The sequence below is a fragment of the Pan troglodytes genome, chromosome 23 (assembly GCF_028858775.2).
Source record: "Pan troglodytes isolate AG18354 chromosome 23, NHGRI_mPanTro3-v2.0_pri, whole genome shotgun sequence".
NCBI lineage: Eukaryota > Metazoa > Chordata > Mammalia > Primates > Hominidae > Pan > Pan troglodytes.
Window position 1 is genome coordinate 1165768 of NC_086016.1, and position 9871 is coordinate 1175638.

The 9871-nt window shown below is 49.3% G+C and overlaps 1 pseudogene; it reads left to right on the forward strand.

The window, feature by feature from the left end:
* Positions 1-4335: 4335 nt before the first annotated feature.
* Positions 4336-8218, forward strand: LOC134809691 (cell division cycle protein 27 homolog; annotated as a pseudogene).
* The last annotated feature ends 1653 nt before the right edge of the window (positions 8219-9871 follow it).

Here is a 9871-nt window from a genome sequence, read left to right on the forward strand (position 1 = left end):
AAAGAAAGAAAGAAAACAAGGAAGCAAGAAAGCACGAAAGCAAGCAAGCAAGCGAGAGAGAGAGAGAGAGAGAGAGAGAGAGAGAGAGAGACAGAGAGAGAGAGAGGCTGGGCGCTGTGGCTCACCCCTGTCATCCCAGCACTTTGGGAGGCCAAGGCAGGCGGACCACCTGAGGTTGGGAGTTGGAGACCAGCCTGACCAACATGGAAAAACACCGTCTCTACTAAAAGTACAAACATCAGCCAGGCACGGTGGCCCATGCCTGTAATCCCAGCTAATCAGGAGGCCGAGGCAGGAGAATCGCTTGAACCTGGGAGGCGGAGGGTGCGGTGAGCCGAGATCGCGCCATTGCCCTCTAGCCTGGGCAACAAGAGTGAAACTCTGTCTCAAAAAAAAAAAAAAAGGAAGAAGAAGAAGAAAAAAAGAAAGTAATAAGAAAGAAAGAAAGAAAGAAAGAAAGAAAGAAAGAAAGAAAGAAAGAAAAGGCAAGGCCAGGCAAGGCCAGGCAAGGCCAGGCAAGGCAAATCTACCTGCTTTCACTACATCTGGGGAGAATCGGGAAAGTCCCCAACAACAACAAGGCCTAAAGTGGAGCTGCCATCTGTCAAACCCGAGCGGAAGAGTCCACGCGGGTTAAAGACACGAAGAAAGACAAGGAAACCATCGACCGAGGAGAAGAACAATCTGGCCCAGCCAGGGTCTGTCTCCTGAGGTTGTCTGGGCAACCAGGGAATGGGACGGAGGGAGGGCGGGCCTCCGAGACTCCGTCTCGAAACAGAAATCATGATAATAAAATAAAAGTAAGTTAAAAAAAAGAAATCACGCATAATTCCTAACGTGTTTGATGCCTCGAAAGGCGAGAGGCGTACGTACGTGGATGTCACGGTGGGGTTGTTTTTTGTTGTTGTTGTTGTTGTTGTTGTTGTTGTTGTTGTTGTTTTTTCTTTTTCCCCGGAAACTCACTTTTTAATTATTTTGTTGCATTTCATTTTCATTTTCATTTTTTTGAGACGGAGTCTCGCTCTGTCGCCCAGGCTGGGGTGCAGTGGCACGATCTCGGCTCACTGCAACCTCCACCTCCCAGGTTCAAGCGATTCTCCTGCCTCAGCTCGGCCTCCCGAGTAGCTGGGATTACAGACAGTACAGCACAGCACGGCGCCCGGCTAATTCTGTGTATTGTGAGTAGAGACGGGGTTTCACCATACTGGCCCTGTTGGTCTGACCGCCTCTTGATCCACCGGCCTTGGCCTCCCAAAGTGAGGGGGTGACAGGCTTGAGCCACCGCGCAGGGCCCATTTATTTTATTGCATTGTATTTATTTATTTTAATTTATGTATTTGTGTATTTATTTATTTATTTATGTATTTATTTTTGAGACGGAGTTTCGCTGTTTTTGCTCAGACTGGAGTGCGATGGCGCAATCTCGGCTCACCGCAACCTCCGCTTCCCAGGTTCAAGCGATTCTCCTGCCTCAGCCTTCCTAGCAGCTGGGATTAGAGGCATGTGCCACCGCGCCCGGCTAGTTTTGTATTTTCAATTGAGACGGGATTTCTCCATGTTGGTCGGGCTTGTCTCCAACTCCCGACTTCAGGTGATGCGTCCACCTCGGCCTCCCAAAGTGATGGGATGACAGGCATGAGCCACCGCACCCGGCCTATTGTATTGTATTGTATTGTATTGTATTGTATTGTATTGTATTGTATTGTATTGTATCCTATCGTATCGTGTGGTATTTTATTGCATTGCAATGGATTGTATTGACTTATTTTATTCAGTTAGTTACTTTTGTGTTATTTTATTTATTTATTTGTTTGTTCGTTTTTGCCTGATCAAAGGTCAATCAGACCCAGTCGTCAAAGTGGCGATTTCCTAGGCAACAAAGGAGGGAGGAACTTGGAGGTGGGGGTGGGGGCGGTGGAGAAGACACAGTTGCCCCAGGCTGTGCGCAGGCGGCCTGGTGCTCCCTTCCTCTGTGAGGCCTCCGTTTTCAGAGTCACAGTGACCGCTAGGTGATGCCCGACGTCTGCCAGTGAGAGTGTCAGCCCGGAATGAATTGGGATCCCCTGGGGAGGGGGTGGGGGGAAGGATGGAGGCTCCCACAGCACAGTGGGTCACCGCGCCCTCCAAAGCGATCCCCACAACTAATCGACCGGGGCTCCTGGGGGGACGCAGCCTAAGTCCCCCACCCATCGGATCATCTGGAACTTCCGTCCAGAGACGAGAGACCGACTGGGAATTCTCTCAGTCAAGGTCCAAACTGAAAAGAATCACTGGCACGGACAGCAGGACTAAGGCCATTTCTAAAAGACTGGTTTCTGTGTTTTGGGTGAATCTGTGTATTTCTGTATCACAAAATGACTGACTTTGAACGTTACGATTTTTCTCCTCCTTACGTGTACGGTCCTGTGATAGACAGACCAGGGGACTCCTCAGCTCAGAGTCCATGAGGCCAGAAGCTGACGCCCCAAATTTCTATTTAGAATGAATTTAAGCACGCCAGCCAAACGCTCTGCCGTGAAACTGTCTGTCGGGAAGACAAGCGGGGGAGGGGGGAAGGGGGGGTCCGGGCGCCGTAGGCTCGCGCCTGTCATCCCCGCACTTTTGGGAGGCCGAGGGCCGGTGGATCCCTCGGCCCAAGCCTTGGCAACACGGTGAAACCTCGTCTCAAAAAAAAAAAAAAAAAAAAAAAAAAAAAAAAAATTTACAAAAACTAACTGGTTTCATAACCTGGACTCAAAGTTAATAAATAGATAAATAGGCCGGGGGCGGTGGCTCACGCCTGTCATCCCAGCACTTTGGGAGGCCGAGGTGGACGGATCACAGGGTCAGGAGATCGAGACCATCCTGGCTACCACAGTGAAACCCCATCTCTACTCAAAATACAAAAAGTCAGCCAGGCACAGTGGTGGGCGCCTGTAGTCCCGGCTACTTGGGAGGCTGAGGCAGGAGAATGGCGTGAACCCGGGAGGCAGAGCTTGCAGTGAGCCGAAATCGCGCCGCTGCACTCCAGTCTGGGCAACAGAGCGAGAGTCTGTCTCGAAAATAAATAAATAAGTAAATACATAAATCAATAAATGTAAATAAATAAATAAATAGATTAAAATTGAAAACTAAAAAAAAGTAAAATAATTTAAAAAAAAAAACGTAGCCGGCCGGTCACGATGGCTCACGCCTGTCACCCCAGCACTTTGGGAGGGCGAGGCGGGCAGATCCACTGGGGTCGCCAGTTCGAGACCAGCCTGACCCACATGGAGAAATGCCGTCTCTACTAACAATACAAAATCAGCCGGGTGTGGTGGCCCCTGCCTGTAATCCCAGCTACTCAGGAGGCTGAGGCAGGAGAATCGTTTGAACGCGAGAGGTGGAGGTTGCGGTGAGCCGAGATGGTGCCACTGCACTCCAGCGTGGGCACCAAGAGTGAAACTCCGTCCGAAGGGGAAAAAAAAAAATAAGTGCTGTATTCTGTTATTTTTGCTTCCTACCCTGACAAGAACATAATACAGCTGTTGTCTTTCTGCCTGCCTGCCTGCCTGCCTGCCTGCCTGTGGCAGGGCCTCATTCTGTCTTTCGCCCAGACTGGAGCGCAGTGACACAATTATGGCTCACTCACTGCAGCCTCAACCTCCCCAGGGTTAGGCGATTCCTCGAGGGATCCTACGGCCTCGGCCTCCCAAAGTGCTGGGGTTACAGGCGCGAGCCACCAGCACCCGGCCTGAGTTAATACATCTGGTCTCACTACGTCTTAACCACGCACCCACGAAGAACTCAAGTCAAGAGAGAGTCGGCAAGAGACTCTCAGCATTCTCTCCCGAAAGCACGTGTGTCCCGAGCTCCTGTGGTTTCAGGTGGCCGCGCGTAGAGGAGAGATTTCCAATGTTTCCGGAGAGGTGCGAGCCACAGTCACTCGGGGCATCCGAGCACGAGATGGGGTTTCTGACAGCGACTGAAGGGCCAGGAAGGGCCAGAATCTGCCAAGGCCCGCGTTCCAGGGTGGGGCCGATGGAACCCAAGGTAGAGGGAGTCAGCGGTCCGCACAGAGAGAGCTCCAGCCCTAGGCCCCACTGTGCAGACCGAATCAGAAGGAAGAGAGTCCTTCGTCCTACCTGCCACATCCCTCACATCCCCCCACTGAACTTGGGAGTGGATCCGTGTTCTAAACACGAGGTGACTCTCGGTTTGCAATGGATCACAAGGGGCCGGGCTTTCCAGAGTCGGCAGGATAAAGAAGTCATTCTGGCTCGGACTCCCCCATCCCACGGTAAACGGTCGGTAACGGTCGCTGGTGACTTTAAATGAGCCGGGGCTGGCCGGGCCGGAGCCGCTATGGGGGTGGGGGGTGGGGGGGTGGGGGGGCGGTGCCTGAGGCACTGCAGAAAGTGGGCCTGAGCCTCGAGGATGGCGGTGCTGCAGGGACCCGTCCAGGCTGCTATATGGCAAGCACTAAGCCACTATGCCTACCGAGATGCGGTTTTCCTCGCAGAACGCCTCTATGCAGAAGTACACTCAGAAGAAGCCTTGTTTTTACTGGCAACCTCTTCTTACCGCTCAGGAAAGGCCTATAAAACATATAGACTCTGGAAAGGACACAGTTGTACTACACCGCAATGCAAATACCTGCTTGCGAAATGTTGTGTTGATCTCAGCAAGCTTGCAGAAGGGGATCAAATCTTATCGGGTGGAGTGTTTCATAAGCAGAAAAGCCATGATGATATTATTGTTCCTGAGTTTGCTGATTCAGCTCGCTTTCCCCGTCCATCGTTGGGACATGTATATTGCAAGGCAGATCGGCTTACCAAAGGATCAGAATGTGACCAAAAGAGCCTTCGTTGAAATCCTTTCCTCCGGTGTCCCTTTGAATCATGATGTGAAACAGGGGGGAAAAGCCAGATCCTGACCAAACATTTTGATTCACATCTCTAGAGAGCTTTAGCAACTGCCTGTCCAAGTGTTGCGCCAAAACACTGGGACCTCGTCCTAGTTTATGTCACAGACAGCCTGAGACCGTTCTTACGGAAACACCCCAGGACACCGTTGAATTAAACGGATTGAATTGAGAATCTTCCAATTCAAAGTACTCCTTGAATACAGACTCCCCAGTGTCTTCTATCGATTCAGCTGTCCTTTCACCTGATACTGTCCCACTGGGAACAGGAACTTCCATATGATCTAAACAGGTTCAACATAAACCAAAAACTGGTCGAAGTGTATTAGGAGGACCAGCAGCAGTTAGTCCATGAGCCCCAAGCGTTGGCATTTTGCCATTAGAAGCCCCAAGTCCCGGAGACGGATCCTATGGACAAAACTGCACTGGTATTAGACACCTTCTGTCGTTGACGTGCCATCCACCGGAGCCCCTTCAAAAAAGTCTGTTGCCAGAATCGGCCAAACCGGAACACAGTCTGTCTTCTCGCAGAGGGGAAAGAGCCGAAAGGTAACCCCAATTCTTGCAAAAACACAAAGTTCTGGTGCGCCGACAAGGGCAACACCTCAGGTATTGAGCCCCACTATGGCATCTCCCCCAAATGCACCGCCTCGAAGAAATTCACGACTCTTGACTAGTGACAGCTCCACAACCGAGGAGAATAGGAGAAAATTAAAAGGGAAGTTTCCACCTAAAATCCCAAACAGAAAAACAAAAAGTAAAGCTAATAAAGGAGGAATAACTCCACCGAACATAAGTGATAGCCATGGAAGTGACAAAATTGGACTCTTCCATCATTCCAGAAGGGAAAATAGCCGCAATCGCGCCTCAGATTCAGGCTTTTAATCTACAAAAAGCAGCAGCAGCGGAAGGCTTGATGAGCCTTCCTCGTGAAAGGGGGAAAGGTTATTTAGCTTTGTGTTCTCACCACGGCAAAGAAGCTGTCAGTCAGTATCTTGAGCCATCTAGCTTCTCACCACCGCAATACCGGTTGGGTACTGTGCCAAATTGGAAGGGCCTATTTTAAACTTTCAGAGTCCACGCAAGCTGAAAGAAAATTCTCAGAGGTTAGAAGGATTGAGAATTACAGAGTCGAAGGCATGGAGATCTGCTCTACAACACTTTGGCATCCTCCGAAAGATGTTGCTCTTTCAGTTCTGTCCAAAGACTTCACAGACAGGGATAAAACTTCGCCAGCCAGAGGCCTGGTGTGCTGCAGGGAACTGTTTCGGTCTGCAACGGGAACACGATATTGCGATTCAATTCTTCCAGAGAACTCTCGAAGTGGATCCAAATGATGCTTATGCCTATAGTGCATTAGGGCGTGAGCTTGTCTTCACTGAAGAATTGGACAAAGCATCAGCTTGTTTTCGAAATGCTATCAGGGTCAATCCCAGACATTGTAAGGCATGGTAAGTGGTAATGAAGTGTAAAGACAAAGCCCTATGGATGGTGCCGGTACTCGCTAGTTTTTCTGGTTAGATAGCTCTTTATTGTCACGAATTTGGTTAAAAATACTTAGGGATGGTACATAGTGCTGAATAACTTCTAACTAAGATGTTTCCTTATGAAACGTATGTCTTGAACAAACTCTGAAATGAACTCATGATCCTAGAATACCAGATCCTTATACTCAACAGTTTCAGTCTTCTAGCAAACTTTTGCAGACGCTGTAGTTGTCTTTGGTTCGTGTATGTGTTTCTTTAGTTGTGTGACTTGATTTGTTACTTTTTCTTCGAGCACCGAAGTGGTGATGGGGACAAGGAGCGCTTGGGAGATTGGAAAGGAATAGCATAGTTCACTTATTGGAGAATAGAAAAATAGATGGAAACAACTCACGAGCTGCTGCTTTTTGACAGTGTTCCAGTTTACGGAGTTACTATGAAGAACTTCACGTACCCTTTCATGTAGCGGTCTCTCTGTTTTACTCTTTTGTACTCGTGTATAAGTGGGCACATAGGAAATTACTACCTAGGTCCTATTGTGATCAACTGAATAAGACATGAGAAAGTGTGGTCCTCCCTCTGCCTCAACAGCATACTCACCGTTGACATTGATTGCATTTTTCTGGACTGACTTCATAGTTTAAACGTCAAGAGAAGGCCGGGCGCAGTGGCTCACGCCTGTCATCCCAGCACTTTGGGAGGCCGAGGCGGGCGGGTCACGAGGTCAAGAGATCGAGACCATCCGGGCCAACACGGTGAAACCCCGTCTCTATTAAAAGTATAAAGATTAGCTGGGCGTGGTGGTGGGCACCTGTAGTCCCAGCTACTCGGGAGGCTGAGGCAGGAGAATCGCTTGAACCCGGAGAGGTGGCGGTTGCAGTGAGCCGAGATCACACCATTGCACTCCAGCCTGGGCGACAGAGCGAGACGCCGTCTCAAGAGAAATACATTAAAAAAATAAATACATACATAAGTAAATATCAAGAGAAAGTATAATTCTGAAGTCATAACCCTGTGGTAGTTATTTTGTCAGATACGGTGGTCTTTGGGGTGACTTATTACAGCAGTGGCGTTCTATCATTTGATTTGCTTCTAAATCTGAAGCATTATATTACGGAAACATTTTTTGATTTGCGAATATGTTGTTCAATGGATCATATCTCATTTTGCTGTAGTAGTTACGTGGCCCGAAAGATGGCCAAAAAGATAGTGCCAGCTACTGCTGACCAACGTCACAATCAACTTGCCAATACTGCCTTCTCTTCCGATGGCTATGTTCTCCGTCCTATTTTAAGAACTCAGTTCTTCATAAGACTTGTGTCGTTTTCGATTTTTTCCCAAGTCTGGTTGATCCTTGTGTTGTGATGTTTTTAAATGTGTATTGTCTGTTCAGCTCTTTTGCAGGAGTCGCATTCTTAAAAAAATCTTAACCCTATCAAAAATTGTGTTTCAAGGAGGATTATTCAGATCGGCCAGCTTTGACTAGGAAGAGTGTAAATGCTGACGTATTTAGGTAGCTCTAAATACTGAGCAACTTTATTCTAACCACAAAATGGATAGCCTTTCTTTTGTCTTCACTTTCGCTATCATTAGCACAGTGTTTAATACCTTTTCTTCATCTATAACACAATTATAATGATATAGGAAGCCACTCAAATAAGGCAGACATGTTGCGTTGCACTTAAAAAAAAGAAGAAGAAGAAGAAGAAGAAGTCTCTCTGTGGCACAGAATGAGGTGTGGTTCGAATCTGGAATCTCCAGTGAAAACCAATGAAAGAGGGTGAAACCCCGTGTCTACTAAAAAAAAAAAAAAAAAAAAAAAAAAAAAAAAAAAAAAAAAAAATATGAGCCGGCCATGGTGGCGCTGAGACAGGAGAATCACTTGAACCCAGGAGGCAGAGGTTCCAGTGAGCTGAGATCACGCCGCTGCACTCCAGCCTGGGGGACAGAGCAAGACTCCATCTCAGAAACAAACAAACCCACCAAGCCAGTAAAGGTGTTTAATTCGATGGTGTCAGGCTCAGGTCTCTTGACAGGATACATCCAGCACCCGGGGGGAAACGTCGATGGGTGGGGTGGAATCTATTTTGTGGCCTCAAGGGAGGGTTTGAGAGGTAGTCCCGCAAGCGGTGATGGCCTAAGGAAGCCCCTCCGCCCAAGAAGCGATATTCATTTCTGGCCTGTAGCCACCCAAGAGGGAGAATCGGGCTCTCCACAGACCCCACAACCCCCAACCCACCCCACCCCCACCCCTCCCACCTCGTGAAATGGGCTCTCGCTCCGTCAGGCTCTATTCACACCGTGTGCTTTTGGAACCTCCAGCGTGTGTGCGTGGGTTGCGTGGTGGGGTGGGGCCGGCTGTGGACAGAGGAGGGGATCAAGCGGCGGTGTCCCGCGGGTGCCCGGGACGTGGGACGTGGGGCATGGGTGGGGTGGCCAGAGCCTAGGGAACTCATCGCCGGTCAGGACGTCTCCCCTCCCGGTCCCCTCTCTGACCTACGCTCCACATCTTCGCCGTTCAGTGGGGACCTTGTGGGTGGAAGTCACCATCCCTTTGGACTTTAGCCGATGAAGGCCGGGCTCCCAAGAGTCTCCCCGGAGGCGGGGTCTTGGGCAGGCTCACAAGGATGCTGACGGTGACGGTTGGTGACGGTGATGTACTTCGGAGGCCTCGGGCCAATGCAGAGGTATCCATTTGACCTCGGTGGGACAGGTCAGCTTTGCGGAGTCCCGTGCGTCCTTCCAGAGACTCATCCAGCGCTAGCAAGCATGGTCCCGACGATCCCAGCTCCCAGCAGAGGCACTTTTGTTCACACAGGATCCTGGGCAGGAAAGTTCTCAGCAGGCTTAGGCCTCCTAGCCAAAAAGCCAAAACCACTTCTGGGATTTTTTTCAAAGAGCCAGTGGTTCCACAAGGGGCCGTGGGTAGTTGTGGAAATGGAGAGAAGTGTTTGCACATACATATTTGAGACAGAACGGACAGGGCTCGGTCACAGATCACTTAGGACACGGGCAGATGCACATGGAGAAAACTCTTCCGGCATCCTAGGGGAACAGAGGTACGATTTTTCGAGACAGTCGAGGGAGAAGCCACACCAGATTTTAGGATTGGATCTTTATTCCTATGTAGTTTCTATGAGGTATCCAAGTCCAGAAATCAACTCGCCAGTTCTGTACAGCATTCTGTAGGGAGATCAAATCTGGGATGTCAGAAGTTAAGAATTCGGGCCTTGGTGAGGGATTAGATTAGATGTACTTGAGCTTATTTTGCAAAAAAAGAGAGGGCGGGAGATAGCGAGAGCCAGAGCCAGAGACCGAGACAGACAGAGAGAGAGAGAGAGAGAGAGAGAGAGAGAGAGAGAGACAGAGACAGAGAGACAGAGACAGACAGAGAGAGACAACGATACACAAAGAGGGAAAGACAGAAAAAGAGAGAGAGAGAGAGACAGATAAAGAGACAGACGGAGAAAGACACAGATGGACAGAGACAGAGAGAAACAGAAAG